Source organism: Tamandua tetradactyla, chromosome 2, assembly GCF_023851605.1.
Source record: "Tamandua tetradactyla isolate mTamTet1 chromosome 2, mTamTet1.pri, whole genome shotgun sequence".
In the NCBI taxonomy this organism is placed as follows: Eukaryota; Metazoa; Chordata; class Mammalia; order Pilosa; family Myrmecophagidae; genus Tamandua; species Tamandua tetradactyla.
In genome coordinates this window covers 119,927,399-119,945,104 of record NC_135328.1, presented here as the reverse complement: position 1 = coordinate 119,945,104, position 17,706 = coordinate 119,927,399, and the positions used below count along the sequence as shown (strand labels likewise).

General features: G+C 39.7%; 1 non-coding gene across 1 annotated transcript; it reads left to right on the top strand.

Annotated features, from left to right (window-relative positions):
- The first annotated feature begins 10,214 nt into the window (after positions 1-10,214).
- On the top strand, positions 10,215-10,321 carry LOC143675258 (U6 spliceosomal RNA). The gene has a single exon (XR_013171498.1). It is a non-coding gene; the product is annotated as a U6 spliceosomal RNA (small nuclear RNA).
- Positions 10,322-17,706: the final 7,385 nt, after the last annotated feature.

Sequence of the window (17,706 nt, the reverse complement as noted above, 5' to 3'; positions counted from 1 at the left end):
GCAATTAGACAAGAAAAGGAAATACAAGGCATAAAAATTGGAAAGGAAGAAGTAAAACTCTCACTGTTTGCAGATGATATGATACTACATGTCGAAAATCCTGAAAAACTCACAGCAAAAACTATTAGAGCTAGTAAACGAATACAGCAAAGTGGCAGGTTACAAGATCAACACTCAAAAATCTGTAGTGTTTCTATACACTTGTAATGAACAATCTGAGGGGGAAATCAAGAAAAGAATTCCATTTACAATTGTAACCAAAAGAATAAAATATTTAGGAATAAATTTAACTAAAGAGACAAAAGACCTATACAAAGAAAACTACAAGAAATTGTTAAAAGAAATCACAGAAAACCTAAATAGATGGAAGGGCATACCATGTTCATGGATTGGAAGCCTAAATATACTTAAGACGTCAATTCTACCTAAATTGATTTACAGATTCAGCACAATACCAATTAAAATCCCAAAACCTTACTTTTCAGAAATAGAAAAAGCAATAACCAAATTTATCTGGAAGGGCAGGGTGCTCTGAATAACTAAAAGTATCCTGAGAAAAGAAATGAAGTCAAAGGTCTCACCCTACCTGACTTTAAGGTATATTATGAAGCTACAGTGGTCAAAACAGGCATAAAGATAGATATACTAACCAATGGAATCAAATAGAGTGTTCAGATATAGACCCTTTCATCTATAGGCAATTGATCTTTGATAAGGCAGTCAAGTCAACTTACCTGGGACAGAACAGTCTCTTCAGTAAATGGTGCATAGAGAACTGGATATTCACATGCAAAAGAATGAAAAAGGATTCATATTTCACACCCTATATAAAAATTAACTCAAAATGGATCAAAGACCGAAACATTAGATCTAAGACCATAAAACTGTTGGAAGAAAATGTAGGGAAACATCTTATAAATCTTATAATAGGAGGCGGTTTACTAGACCTTACACCCAAAGTACGAGCACTGAAGAAAGAAAGAAAGAAATGGGAACTCTTCAAAATTAAACACTTTTGTGCATCAAAAAATTTCGTCAAGAAAGTAAAAAGATAGCCTACACAATGGGAGACAATATTTGGAAGCAATATATCAGCTAAAAGTCTAGTATCCAGAATATATAAAGAGATTGTTCAACTTAACAACAAAAAGACAGACAACCCAATTACAAAATGGCAAAAAGACTTGAACAGACACTTCTCAGAAGAGGAGATACAAATGGCCAAAAGGCACATGAAAAGATGCTCAGCTTCCCTGGCTATTAGGGAAATGTAAATCAAAACCACAATGAGATATCATCTCACACCCACCAGAATGGCCATTACCAATAAAACAAAAAACAATAAGTTCTGGAGAGAATGTGGAGAAAGAGGCACACTGTTGGTGGGAATGTCAAATGGTGCAACCGCTGTGGAAGGCAGTTTGGCAGGTCCTCAGGAAGCTAAGTTTAGAATTGCCATATGACCTGGCAATACCATTGTTAGGTATCTACTCAGAGCACATGAGGGCAAGGACACAAATAGACATTTGCACATCAATGTTTATAGCAGCAGTATTTACAATTGTGAAGAGATGGAAACAGCCAAGATGTCTGTCAACAGAGGAGTGGTTAAACAAACTGTGGTATATAGATACGATGGAATATTATGCAGCTGTAAGACAGAATAAAGTTATGAAGTATGTAACAACATGGATGGACCTTAAGGACATTATGCTGAGTGAGATTAGCCAGAAACAAAAGGACAAATACTGTATGGTCTCACTCATATGAACTGACATTAGGGAATAAACTTGGAGAATTTCAGTTGGTAAATGAGACCATCGGGAGACAAAAATAGAGTGAGACATTGAGTAATTGGACCTAAAGAGATATAGATTGTGCAACAGGACTGACTGTAAAAACTTAGAAATGGATAGCACAATACAACCTAACTGTAATACAATTATGTTAAAACACTGAATGAAGCTGAATGTGAGAATGATAGAGGGAGGAGGCCTGTGGGCACAAATGAAATCAGAAAGAACGATAGATGATAAAGACTGAGTTGGTATAATCTAGGAATGCCTAGAGTGTATAATGATAGTGACTAAATGTACAAATTTTAAAAATGTTTCTGCATGAGGAAGAGCAAAGGAATGTCATTACTGCAGGGTGCTGAAAATAGATGATAATTAATATTTTAAAATTTTATTTTGTGTGAGACTAAAGCAAAAAATGTTTATTTGGTACAAAATTTATATTTTGACTAGTGCTTTTCCTAATATAACTTATGTAGACAGCTTAATTGAACACCATAAGTGCATGGAACCTTAAGTAGGGCATGAGATTTTGTTGGTTTGTCCAGAGTGATTCCCCCAATAAATCCCAGAGTGATTTGAACAACAAATAAAAAGTATTTGCATAGTCCCCTTTGGGGAATGGTGAGAAAAGGGGAAAATTCAACTTCACTAAGTTGAATTCATGATATTCTCACAAGCAGTGGGGACAACCAAAGCAATAGGCTGAACCCCCAATCTTAGGTTTCATATGAAACTTAACCCCACAAAGGATAGGTCAAGCCTACTTAAAATTAGGCCTAAGAGTCACTCCCAAGAGAATCTTTTGTTGCTCAGATGTGGCCTCTCTCTCCAGCCAACACAACAAGCAAACTCACTTCCTGTCTATGTGGGACATGACTCCCAGGTGTGTGGACCTTCCTGGCAACGTAGGACAGAAATCCTAGAATGAGCTGAGACTCAGCATCAAGGGATTGAGAAAACCTTCTCAACCAAAAGGGGGAAGGGTAAAATGAGACAAAATAAAGTGCCAATGGCTGAGAGATTCCAAACAGAGTCAAAAGGTTTTCCTGGAGGTTATTCTTATGCATTAAATAGATATCACCTTGTTAGTCAAGATGTAAGGGAGAGGCTGGAGGGAACTGCCTGAAAATGTAAAGCTGTGTTCCAGTCACCATGTTTCTTGAATATGATTGTATAATGATACAGCTTTCGCAACGTGTCTGTGTGATTGTGAAAACTTTGTATCTGGTGCTCCTTTTATATACCTTATCAACAGATGAGTAAAACATATGGAATAAAAATAAATAATACGGCGGAACAAATGTTAAATTTAGATTGAAATGCTAGTGATCAGTGAAAGGGGGGATAAGGGGTACGGTATGTGTGAATTTTTTTCTATTGTCTTTTTATTTCTTTTTCTGAATTGATGCAAACATTCTAAGAAATGACCATGATGATGAATATGCAACTATGTGATGATATTGTGAATTACTGATTATATATGTAGAAAGGAATGATCATAAGTTAAGAATGTTTGCATTAGGTTGTTGTTATATTTTTTAATTAAAAAATTAATAAAAATGAAAAAAGGTGAATTATTAACTTGAAAATTTACAGTGCTGACTGTGAAATCGTCCAACTTAAAGAAAACCAGCAGAAATGTTCAAATTAAGGCACCAACAAGGGGTTACCTTCTTAAGAAAGGCCAATGAAGTTCAAGATTTCTCTTTCAGCTGAAAAGGCACATGACAGACAGGGTGATGTCTGTTAGCTTTCTCTCCAGGCTTCTTGTTTCATGAAGCTCCCCCAGAGGCGTTTTCCTTCTTGATCTCCAAAAGTCTCTGATTGCGAGGACTCTGGTAGTTCTCATGGTTCTCATGGATCTGCTCTCTCCAAAATGCTTCCTTTTTTAAAGAATTTCAGGAAACTAATCAAGACTCACCTGGAATGGGTGGAGTCACATCTCCATCTAATCAAGGTTAATATGCATATTGGGTGAGTCATATCTCCATGGATATAACCTAATCAAAAGATTCTAACCTACATTATTGAATAGGGATTAAAAGAAATGATTGCTCCTGATTAAATCAGGATAACATGAAGCCTAGAAACACGACTTTTCTAGGGTGTATAATCCTTTCAAACCAGCACAGTGCCCATCCCATATTCTCTTCTGCAATTTGACCTTGTAGCTACTCAATCAAGAAGTAGAGTCTATTTCTTCACACTCTTCAATCTGGGCAAGTCCTGGTCTATTTTAGCCAAGGTAATGTGGAGGCAATGATGCTATATCAGTCCTGGGCATAGCCCGTAAGTGGCTTAGTAGTTTTCATGTCTGCCTTTTAGAATCAGCTCCCATGTGAGTATTACAACTACACTGAGACCACTGTCCTGTGAGACACCCAAACCACATCAGGAGGCCTTGGAGGATGAAATATCACGTGGAAAGAAAGAAGCCGAGGATCATTGAGGAGTCAGATATGTGTGTGAAGAAGCCATCTTGGAAATGGAATCCCCAGCCCTGCTGCCAAATGGCACCACCTAGAGCAGAGACAAATGACCCAGCCAAACCCTTCCCATAGTCCTGACACACAAAAGCAAGAGCAACACAAAGTGGTTGTCTTAAGCTACTAAGTTTTGGTGTAATTTGTCACACAGGAATAGATGACCAAAACACCTGCATAAGGTGCTTTAAAAAATATTATTATTGTATACTACAAAGGCACAAATTCCCTCACATAACATGATAAAAAAAAATAGCTGTAATAATTTCACTGGTAAAAAATTTTATTTTTTAATTTTAATATTTTTATTGTAAAACTGAACATACAAGCATTCTTGACATACAAACATTCCATACATGGTGTACAATCAATGGCTCACAATATCATCTCATAGTTATGTATTCATCACCCTGATCATTTTTTTTAACATTTGCAGCACTCCAGCAAAAGAAATAAAAAAGAAAAAAGAAAAAACTCATACATACTATACTCCTTACCCCTCCCTCTCATTGATCACTAGTATTTCAATCTACTCAATTTTTTAAACCTTTGTTTCCTTTATTATTTATTTTTTCTCAAAAAATTTTATTATTTTAAAAATAGTATTTTAACTGATGCTGTCACAAAAGAGAGTCTTCAGTAATTTCCCAAAGATAAAAGGCTACAAAAGGAGAAAAAATTTAAGTCCGTTCCACACAGTATTGTGGGGAAATACTAGACTCATGCAGAGTAAGATTAATTTTTTAGTACAAAGATAAACCAAGTGCTCTCTCACAATTCACATTTTTAGTGCTAATGTCCTTGGGAATGCATATGAGTGAATATGAGGGAAAAGCCTATTTCTGTTTTTCTATTGGTATATATGTTTACCACTAAATTTATTCTTATTACCTAAAGTGCTTCATAGCATGAGACTGAGGTCAAAACTCCTGAGACATGTGAAATCTCTGTTGTAAACCAAGGGATACTGTTTATGTGCAAATTGTGTAGAATGACATCTGATCTTGTACCTTTTTTTTTTACCCGCAATCTGGTGAATACACTTAAGCTTCATTGGTAAAACACAGTTAAACTGCTTTATGTCAACAGATGCCATATAATACCATTTTCTCAATAATATATTCAGATAGAACCACAAGACATTATTGTAATCTGTATAATGTTTAACCAGTCTTTGCAGCCCAGGAATCCCCCAGAACCAGCTGCCTTCCAATACTCTCTTCTCCCACATTTTGTAATGTTAGTGTGAGGTCTTGACTCGCGCTAATGAAGAATTCCCTTTGTATACCTCTATTTTAATTTTCTGGCCACTGAAACAAATACCACGTGTACTGGCTTGAATCTGTTATACATCCCGAGAAAAGCCAGGTTCTTGTAATCCAGTCTTGTGGGGGCAGACCAGTTGCTGGGTGGGACACTTTGATTAGGTTGTGTCCATGGAGATGTGACCCACCCATTCAATGTGGATCTTAATCCGCTTACTGGAGTCCTTTAAGAGAGAGATTATTTTGGAGAAAGCTCAGTCAGAAATGCCCCTGGAGATGCTAAGGACTCAGAACCTGGAGAGAGCTGAGAGAAGCTAAGAGATGAAATTCAGAGTTCATCCTGGAGAAGCTAAGAGAGGACCCACAGACACTTAGAAACACTAAGAGATGTTAAGAGAAGACTTGCAGGACACAGAGAGAAAGCTGCTGAAATCAGAAGCTGAAAGCAAGAATTCATACATGCACGGATGGATTAAGTTTATGAACATGTTTTTCTGGCATACATAGCTCCAAACCCCTACCATTAAGTTTTGCCTATGATATCTGCTCAATAAATATTAATTGAAATGAGCATTAAAAATAAATAAACAACTGACTAACTAAACAAAGACAATCTAGCCTTACCCTAAGGGGTATTTCAATCTAACAGATAAATAGGCCAGAAAAACAGCTATTGACTAATGACCTGGTTATACAGACTGCCCTGAGTGCAATCTAAATAATTTATTTAAAATATAATGAATTATTTCATTGACCCAATCTCTTTCTCCATGAGTGCAGTTTTGGCCATGGTTTATGGCTGGAAACAGGAATGGGAGTCCAGATTATCGATAGGGGGTTCGGAGAGCACAGCTTTTGATGGGGAATGTTGTCATGTCAGGGAATTTGTGCAGAGAATAAATAATGAGACTATTTACCAGCCACTGCATGCCACTATACGCCAAGCATTGTATAGACTACTTTCCATATATTTCACTTAATCATGACAACAACAGCACAAAATAAGTATTATTTGGATCTTGTAGTTTAGGAAAGTGAAGTTTAGGAACATTTGAGCAATAGGCCCCTTTCTCCCCTCCTCCAACCCATCTTTCACCACCACCACCCAAAAACTAAAGATCCAAGTGCAGCTTGCCATTTCTTATATTAGACCACTTGACTTTCTACCTCGCCCCCTCAATATGAGTCCAGAGGGATTTCAAGGGCAGGACCCTCCTTCCTAACCCCATGGGTAGCCCATCAGAGTCAATCTCCCACATACTACAGCCACCTGCTAAGTTGTAGGAATGAAAAGTGATAAGAGGTGAGACCCAAAAGCAGCATCTTAAAGAAACCACCCATGAGTTCTGAATTTTTAAATTCCCACAACTACCCAAGTTCCTTTTTTGAGGCCTTGTATGCTGCTCTTTATGTCTCCCTTCAATTTTGTAACTATCCAGTGTCCTCCCAACAAATTCTTTCTTTTATCAGACTAGATTTCTGCTGTATACAAGCAAACAAGTGCAACCTGTAACTTAGGACCAGACAGTGTGTTGAAGGAAATGTGGCTTAGCAGGCTGAGATGGAGGCAAAAGTAAGTGAGATTCTGACTGTGATCTGAAAAGATTAAGAAGCAGCCCATAATAAGCACTGATGAACTTGCTAATCACATCCCTGCCTGTGGACGCCTGAGGCAGCATGCCTATTGAAGAGCTCAGGGCCCGAGGAGCCGCTGCCAAGGGACAAAGAGTGCCAGGACCACACGGTGAGAGGGTTGCTTCTGAGCATATAGCATGAACTAAAGCAAGGAAATGCAGCTCAATTCTTGAAATTCTCACCTCCAGGCATAGAAGAAAACTTGTGGCTTTTCAAAAGGGATTCTGACTACTTATCTTTGAGTTGAGCTGGTGGAAAACCAGCCCCCAAAGGTTAATACTGCCATTTCCTGAATCCCAATTCCAGTTAAATTCACAACCTTGCAAAGTCTTTTATTTGAAAATCTGGGCCTTGGTCCGAAAAATGTAGAATTCTCACAACTGGAGCAATGGCAACTGGAGGAAACGGACAACCTGGAGAAGTTCAAACTTGATGTCATTTAATTCTCATAGGAAAGCAATGGAGTGGACCATATTTTGCACATAGTTTACAGACAAGGAAACAGACACAGAGAAGTTTTATGGTGTTAAGCGGCAGAGTCAGAATTCAACCCAAAAGGTCTGACCCAAGGCCCAGGGTCTTAAGCAGGGTTTTGCAAACTCGTTTGGCAAAGGGTTTTGCAGATCATATGGTCTCTGTCTCCAGGACTAGACTCTGCCACTGTAGCTCAGAAGGAGCCATAACAAATATGTAAATAAGTGGGAGCATTAGTCAGCATTCTCCAGGGGAAAAAAACAACAGAAGATATATATATATATATATCATGACATTTATAATAGGAATTGGCTCATACAACACGGAGATGGGCAAGTCCAAATTCCATAGGGCAGGCCATAAGCTGGTGAAGGTTGACGATGATTCCCCAGGAGCAGCTGGCTAGCCAAAGTAGAGAAGAAATTCCTCCTTCGGATTGCTGAAATCATCCGTTCTCCCTCAATAGCCTTCAGCTGATTGGCTGAGACTTTTCTCCCTGGGGAAGGCAATCTCCTTTGTTGATTGTAGACGTAATTAGTGATAAGTACAATAAACTTACTGATGATTTAAATTCACAAAATACCCTCACAGCAACAATCAGAGCAGTGCTTCCTTGACCAAACAACCAGGCACCATAACCTGGCCAAGTTAACACATAAACGTAACCATCACAATCGGTGTGATTGTGTTCTAATAAAACTATTGATGGACAATGAAATTTGAATTTCATATCATTTCTACATATCATGAAACATTATTCTTTTGATTTTTTTATGTAAAAAGCATTCTTAGCTTTGAGCCATACAAAAATAAGCATCGTCTATATATTGTCTGACAACCTCTATCTTTATATTAAGTCACATCAGCAGTATGGAAATCTATCTTTGAAAACAAGTTCATGATTTCTTGAAAAATGTAGCCATGAAAGGTTCTTTCTAAGTAAATATAACACGTATGTATTCTCTGGCTTATGAGCACTAGGACATCAGGTTGCCAGTGATGGCAAAGCATATTTCTAAATCACCCATTTGGAACCACACATTTAGCTGTACAGAAGACAGAGAGCTAGTTATTCATTTTTCAAAAAAGAATCACACTAGAAGGAGGAACTTGACTGTTTGGGAATAACACTCGTGCTGACGTGAGGCCAGCTGAAAAGAAGCTTTCTGCCAAGCAACTAAAATACAAAAAGCCGGGCATGTTTACTTTGCATCCTATAAATGATTTATGAGAACTTTAATACGGCTACTGAGTATACTTATAGACTTGTTAGAATTTTTTTTTTAACCAGGGAAACCTCTGTAAGTTGAAGAACCCAATATGTCAGCTTAGATTCCAGAGTCAATGGTATATTTAAGCATTTTGGAAGAAATCTCGCTTTGACGCTCTCCTTTCTACTGCCATTTAAACAATGTGTATTTCTCTGTGGTTGCTAAAATTCCTACATTACCATTGAAGAGAAAGACAGCATCTGTAAGAATTCCACATCTGCTTTCAAGAAAAGCAGAGAAGGCAGGAATGGAATGGGGTGGAGGTCAAAAGCAACTTTAGACTCAGTTACGGAGGCAAGATACACTCAACCAAATGGCAGGCAGAATCTTATTGCCATCTTCTATTAAGTGTTCTTGCACAAATCAACCTATTATCACAGGACAGCTGGTAAAAAGATTTGCAACTTCCATCCCCAGTGAGAGAATCGTGCCTCGTGATTCCAGAAAAGAAATAAAACCATTTCTAGGGAGACAAATTTCTCTTACCCCAATCCTATCCCAATTTTATTTGATTTCCAAGGTAGTCTATGCTTTGCATTTTGAAGACAATGTCCCTGTTGTTTTCTATTTGCTAACTTATAAGAGGAATAGCAGAAAGGAGTAGAAATAGGTAGAATGGGGGAAAGGGGCATTGGTTGAGAAACACCAGTTTGATGGAAATCATCTAGAACAATTCAATTCGAAAAGATTTTGATCACTGAATTTGTACCAAGCACACAAACCGGACCTTCTCTCCACCTCTTCTCATCAGCTCCTACTCTTCCTTCAGGTGGAAGTACAAATGTTGCTTCCTGAGAGTGGCTTTCCTTGGCCTACCTGTCCTCCCTGACAAGGTTAGCTGTTTCCTTCATGCTCCCACTCTCCAGCCTTTATCACATTACGTATTTTTGGCCCAATAATTGCCTACCTTCTTGGCTGCAATAGCAGCCATGGGAGAACAGGAATTGTGTCTAAAATCCAGCCTTTGTCACTGGGTGTCACCTGAGGAAATTAAGCCCTATACAAAAGCAGGTGACTATTTTCTCGATTCTCCCAAGAATGCTACATAGCCAGTGACATTCTAGACACACAGGAAAGAAAGTGAGTCATGACATACCACAGAAGCCTTGGGTATTAGGGTTCAACTCAGGGAACCCCCACTGGGAAGGGCTGGCTAGCCTAGCACATCATCTCTCAAATATTTGCTTAAATTAAACTATTAAAGCTCTGTGGTTTGGGGGCAAAGCTAAGGATTCTCAGTGACCCCAATCAAGGTCACGTAATATCAGTCTAAATAATACCACTTCTGTGCTCGCTTCGGCAACACATATACTAAAATTGGAATGGTACAGAGAAGATTGGCATAGCCCCTGCACCAGGATGACATGCAAATTTGTGCAGCATTCCATATTAAAATAATAATAATAATAATAATACCACTTCCCCAGCTTACAGGCATCAGAACTCACAATGAAAGTAAAAGTGAAACATGAAGATGCTTCATAGCTCAAATGAGCTGTGATACATATATATTTTTCCCCATGCAGGAAGACACATTTTTCCTGCAGATGCCAAGAATTTTCCTGCAGACTTCTCACCTTGCTGACTCTCCTTAGTGACAGGCTGGAAGCTTTTATTACTTTCCCTTACAGATGCCCCTGTTTCTAATTACAGCCAGGGGCCCCGACCCCTTGAGAGCTGATAACAATTTTGCCCCTAGACATGCCTTATGGGCTAACTGGAAAAGGCAGGTTAATGGTGTCTGCACGGAAGGCATATTATTAGAAGTGAGTCTGTGAAGCAAACTCCCCGTGACTCTAATCTTCGGAATGCTGACTCCTGAGGTCAGTAATTGGGCACCCAGAATGCACCAGAGCTGCAGGTCTAAGCTTGCCTTTGAAATGTGGTTCCTAAGGTCAGTGAAATAATTGCTTCATTTGAAGGGGGTGGAGCGAGGTGAGGGGAGAAGAAACAATCTTCATTATTTCTCCTCTCTATCAATGCACCATGTTCTCACTATCCGGGTCTAATTAAAATAACACAGGCTGCTTGAGAAACTCAATCATTTCCACGGTGATTCTTGCCACTTGGCTCCTTCTGCCAGCTCAGAGACGCCTAAATGGCAGAGAAGTCCCAAGTCCTGTACGTCTTGGCTTCGTCACTTATGCAGAAACCAGAAGGCCACAGCGCTCATTAAATTTCTTTTCCACCGTTATGTTAAAACTCTTCATTAACAAGGAGGATATTTTAATGTTAGTGCTTTGCAACTTTCCAAAGAAAAATATCAAGGCAATTAACGTAGACTCTTGATCACCCCCCAAAGGGCAAATTTGCTCTTCTCCACCCCGTGGCTAGCTCTGGACTCCACACATTCCAGATTCTCTGGCAGTTGATAACTGGGATGAGTGTGATTGGTTCTTTGGGAAGTAATTGAAATTGGAATCATTCAGAGCTTTCCTCTGAAGTTCAGCCATCGTACAGCATTCCTAGTCATCTGAGAAAAGTTCCAGCCGAGGCCATGAGATTCACTTATGATGTTCAAATGCCACTAAAAAGGCAAGAAGTGGTTAAGGGAAAAGGGTGATCTTGTTCCTGTTTTTTGACCACGTCTGCATAGTTTCTGTGGGCCAGACTTGATTCAGGCTCACAGATAAAAAGAAATAAACAAGAAGTGTAAAAGAGACGCGAAAGGAATAAACCAAAGTACACATACAAGGCAAAAAAAGAAGTATGGGGAAAAGTTACAAAAAATAAACAATAAAACAAACAGACTCAATCCCACAATCCTGCCATCAGTATTAAGTTACCGGGACCCACAGAAGGAGCAAACATTAAAGGGAGACCTGCCAGGTATCCCGGTCACTTAGTATAAATCATCAAGGATCCACTGCAAAGGCAAAGAAGCAGCAGCTGGCCTGGTTACCCCGGGATGGGAGGCATTGATCTTTAAGCCACATGGCTTTGGGGTCTGACCCTTGATTAGTTTAGCTTCAATACCCACAGCCCCCACCTATGCCTCAAAATTTCAAATGCATCCGGTGGTACTCCCAGGCTTTGACTCAGAGCCAGAAGCTAAGTGGGTTCTGGGACAACTAGGTCCTTCAAAGTCCTGCTTCTTTTGAATTTGACCCAGCCAGAACCTGCCAGCCCAGCCACAGCCACTGAAATGGCCTTTTTTTTTTTTACCTGCCTTGTTGGTGAACCATCAGCTCTGGTTAGAACATAAGCCCTTCTTTGCTTTCAGCACCAGTCAATATGCTTAAGTAGTGGAATTAATTTAAAGGCAAAATGATAAGAAGGGCGTTAGCTATAAAGCACCAGCATTTGACATACGTACACATTTTAAAACAAATTATTATCTCTCCCTGAGCCCTAAGATGCTAACATTATAAATGTCATTAAAATATATTTTTAGTTTTTTTTTTTAAATTTTCCTCTTCTATTAATCTTAAGGCAGATGCAAGTTTTCCTCTTACACCTCAGGCCACAGCAGAAAAGTGTTAGAAAGGAAGATGTCAAAGCTCAGAGGCTGGAATTTTAAAAATGAGGTTCAGATGTGCCTATAAATCTGACAGAGATGCAAGGAGACTCTTCAAGCTGTTGTGGGCAAAACATGCCTGGAATTTGGTCTGTGACCTCACCTGGCCATTTGCTTCATTAAATCTCTGCTTTGGGGCACACGTGGCTCTGGGGGTCAGCCAGGACTTTTTCATCCCACTCACAATACACAATATTGTTTGCACGCCTTAGGGACTGTGGAGTGTTTTGCCTCCCGCTCAAGTGTCATGACTCAGGCAAACTCAAGGGGCAGGAAACTGAGCTGGATAAATGACTGGTTTGATCTCAAGTGACAAATCCCTTGTTGTGACTTCTTTCAGAGGCAGGGGATTGTGGGGGATGGGAAAAGGAAGGGAGGCAGATTCAGAGGAAAAGGGCAGGAGATGAACATTCGCCATAATGGCTTTGGACCTTGCCTCCTGCTCTGGGTGCTACCTGCACATCTGCATATCTGCCCTCCTGCCCCGTTTGCCACCTGCACATTTATATAGCCATTTTGCTCCTTGGGCCACCTGCGTATCTGCATCTCTATTCAGAGGGAATGTGAAGTGCCCATGAGTGAAGCACAGGGAGGGACCGTAAAGAAAAAGCAGGGATTCTGGAATCAGGATAATCCTGGGTTGATGTCTGGGTCTGTCTCTCATCAGCTAGATGAGCTTAGCCTTTTTAAGCCTTGGTTTTCTCATCTATATAAAGGGGTAATGATATCCATGTGTCAGAAATGCTAAAAGGACTGAAAACAAGAACATATGCCTTTACTAAATCAATTCTCCTTGTCTAGATCGTTTGGCTTTCCTTTTCCAGAATATTTACTATAGAATCATTTGTCAACTTAGCAGGGCAAGTAAGAGGAAGACTTGGAAATATAACTCAGTTCTCTTAGCGATGGGAGGAGGAGGGGAGGCAGAAGTACAATCACAGGCAAGATGACAGATGATAAAAACCAGGCTCTTGAACCTTAGAATTAGGAGAAGTGATGTTCATGGTGGGAAAGGAGACTCATATGGTGGTGCTTATTTATTTCAAAACTCATCGAGCTCTTTTCCCAACCCAACCACCCAGCTGAATGACTGAGCCACTGGATTTATTTTCCAAAAAAAAAGCTGCCCAGATAGTCATGGAGTACCTGATGGGAGGTACCTCTGAATGACTTTGATCAGTAGGTAAACTCACTTAAGGGTCCGTCTAGCCCAGAGACCCATACTGATGCCAGCACTTTCCCTCACTGTATCCTGTTTTGCCCTCAAATGTATCTTGACATTTCTTGGAGTCCAGAGCTTTACCATGAGACCCCTGAGGGAGAAAGAGGTGAGCCCACCTCACCCAGTCGATGGTCCAGCTTTCCCACCATCCGATGCCACTAAGCACTCTCCCCAGGAGAATGGATGCTGGTCGTCTCCATTCCCTCACTGCTCCACCTGGCCCAGTGACACTTAGTGACAACATTAACCCACCTGCAGCATGTTTGGGGATTATCAGATTTGCAAACACCCACATGAATACTGGTTCCTTTTTAGGAATTCTTCTCTTCCACAAAGTGAAGGACACACTTCATAAACTTCCTGAAGTTTTCTTCCATCTGAGATCTGGAGCTCCTGGACACAACCTCTCCAAAAACAACTCACCCAGTTTCACAGGAACAGGCATCAGTCTGCAGTGCTTACACACCACACAAAATTCTTTGAAAGATACCCAGCTCAAACATGTATTATATGCTACCAAAAGCAAACCAAACAAATAAAAAAACTTTCTTCTAGTAACTGCTCAGTTTTTCCCAGCAGCAGTTGGGTGGGTGCTTTGTTTATTTGTTCATTGCTTGTTTACTCATTCGTTCAATGAATTTTCAGATGTGACAAGCACTCTTCTAGGAACTGGGCATACTGCCAGTCTCATGGAGCTTAAAAGCAATAGCCCGTTGTGATACATCTCCCAGAATTAAACACATGTGTACATGCACACCTATATTAAGAAAAAAAAAAAGCAAACTTGTCTCAAAGGCTTGATTTCAAGTCTGCCCCTATGGTAAAACATAACATTTCTAACCTTTGAAATGTTTCTTCTTTTCCATTTCTGCCTAATTAAGCTTAAGAAAAAAAATGTGAGGGACTGGACACTGGATAAATAACACCTTAAGGAACACTTGCTGATTCTAATACTGCTTCTTCTTCTAGATACCCACTGACCCCCGATTTGATGATCCATTGTATTCTTGCCCAGAATTTACTTTTACAGGACAATTTTGAAAATAAAATCATTTTCCATTTCTAATCTTCTAGCACAAGAATAGTCCGGTGGGTATATTTAAATGTATATAGACAGCAATTATATGCTCCATATGGTATCCAAGGTTTGCATTCCCCTTTACCAGTGAATGTTCCTAAAAACATAGGAGCTAGCATGCTCAGCCCTTATTTAGAGTCTGTGCACAGATCTTTACACATACCCTCTTCAATTCCCACAGCGGTCCAGGCTGATCATTCCTTTCCAGAGGCTCCTTCAGTGACTTGCACCCAGCTTGTCAATGGCAGAGACAAAAGTTGGCATCAGATTTGCAGTTTTTGAGCTGAAACCCCAACAGAGACTCTCTTCTTACAGAGAGAAACAAGATTTTAAGAGTCTCACCTCACCATCACTCTTCCCAGGCCCTCCAGCCTGGTGTGAAACACTGATTTTACTCAGCAAAGTCTTTGTTCAAGGACAGTAACTTCTCACACCCCATCAAGTGAGATGGCATTGGCATTTGTGTCCTTGTCCTTTCTTTCCTTTCGTTTTGATTACGTAGAAATGACCTTTTCTAGGTAGCACTTCATTGGTTTATAGGACAGAGTGTGGGGGGTAGGGACAGGTCTTGGTAGAATCTTCAACATGCTTCCCTCAAACTACCTAATTTTCCCCATTTAAAGAAGAAAAGTGAAGGTAAAAAAATTTTGATTGAAGCTAAAGTTATCCAGCTTTATGATCTTTATTAAAAGTGACAGACACAAACTTACAGGTAGAGAATTAGGAAATGAAAAACCCCTAAAATGAGCATTGAGAAGTCCCCTTTCTCTGTTGTACGCTGCACTCTGAAGATCCACTATTTCAACCAAGAACCACCATTTCCATAAAGGAAGCCAGCATGGCCCAACTGTCTCCCCGAGTCTGACCTTTTCTGCTTTATGAGATCCACAACTGCTATGCATCAGGGAGCCAGACAAGGTCAGCAAAAGCCGCAAGTGCATTTAAGCTCTTCAGGTCTGGACCATCTTCCCGTGACCCTGGTTTCACGGGCAGGCCATTGGACTGCAGGCATGTTTAGAGTTTTAGAGGCTTTTTCAAGATGTGTCAGGATTTTCCTTGGGTTTCCTTTTCAAATAAATCCTCCAGCCCTGACTCCTCCATGTCTGAGTCGGCTCAACTAAAAGCATATTCATTTCTGTGGGAATGTTAGAACGCAGGATGAGTAGGCGGCATGTTCCTTTCTGCCCACAGCTGTCTCTAATCTTAGAAATCCAAATCTCCAAAGCTGATGGATCACCGTCCAAGGTAGTGAGTCCAGGGCACCTTGGCTGATAGCGACCTTTCTATTCTTTTGGTGGGTGAGAGTCCCCAAGCTCTCTCATGGTCATTCTATGTTGTACCATTACATAAATCTGATAGATGAAAATAAACTATAACAGAATCTTTCTGTGGGTTAAAAAAAAAAAGAAAAAGAAAAAGAAAAAGAAAAAGAGATTGCACTGACATCTCTTTCTTCATACTTGGATCCAGCAATGGAACTTCTCTTGCATACTTGCGTGAAATAGTTCTTTTGGGAACCCTTTAAGCAAAGTCATCCAGTTTATTCTCAAAACAGATTCTGCAAAGACCTTGCATCCTATATTGTATATTAAAATGAAAATTACTTGGAAACCCCAACTGATTAAAAATGCATGACATCATCCTTCTTGATGATATTTGAAGAGAGTGTATACTGTTTTTCTGGAAATAAAAATGCTTTCAGAAATACTAGTTTTTTTCTCAAGCTTTTATTTCCCTATCCCAAAACACTTAAGGAATAAAACAAACTCCCTTCTGTCATGCAGCTGATTCTGGGCATGGTTTAGGAATAGAGGGAGTGGCAAGTGTCCCAACTGGCTCTGTAATATCATGTGCTGTCAGGAAGTGAATGTAGATTTTCAAAGGCCCACAGGGGATTAAGATGTGCTCTCCCAAGCCTCTCCAGCAACTCCCTCCTGCCTTCATGCTCTGTCTGAATGCTCTTATACTTTAATTTCCAAATACCGGAAAAGCAAACTTTCATTTAGAACGTCAGATTGAAAATCTTCTTTCAAACAAATGCTTCCCTTTTTAAAATATCATCTGATGTATTTTCTGACTCACTGACGCATGTTTGTTGTAGAAAATTTGAAATATATAGACATACAGAAGGAAATGAAATAAGGACTCCACCCTTAAAAGGTTTCCCCTGCTCTTTGATAAAACCCTGGGTCCTTCTAGCTTCATCTGGTCCACTTGCCTTCTTCTCTTTGCTCCATTGGTGTGGACTTCTTTTGACTCATCCACCCCCCATACGCTTGCCGTCTCTGGACTTACCCATGTCCCCTCTGACTGGAATACTCTTCTCCAGCGTTTGCTTGGCTAACTCTTACCTTTCAGGCTTGAAGTCAATGTCACTTCCTCAGGGAGTTCTTTTCACACCACTTAGACTAGGACAGGCATTCTAGCTCCAGGTTCCCAAAACACCCCCTACCTTCCCCATCATAATTCTCCTTGTAATTAACTCTGAGTACCACGGTAATGTCTGTTAATCCGCATTTTCAGCACAAACATAATGGATACGATCCTTTCAAGAGCAATTTGAATGTGCATCATAAGGCTTCAAAATGCATACACCCATCTGCCCAATCATCCAATACCTTGGGATTGAACCAAAGGAAACAGATTTTTTTTTTAAGTTTTGGTATACAAATATTTTTATTACAGAATTAGTTACAGTAGCACAAAAGGAAAAAAAAATAAAGAGAAAAACACAAAACAACCTAAATGCTGAATGTACCAGAACAAGGGAAATGGTTAAATGCATTTTGATAAACCCTTAGCTACCATTCAAAATTATGTTAAATCCTTTGTCATAGTATAAGATAATACTCATAAGTTAAATTTTAAAAATCAGGAACAGAATAGATATACATAGTATGACCTCAAACAGACATATATTATGCTTGTAAGCATGTACTAACCCAGAATAAGATGCACCAAA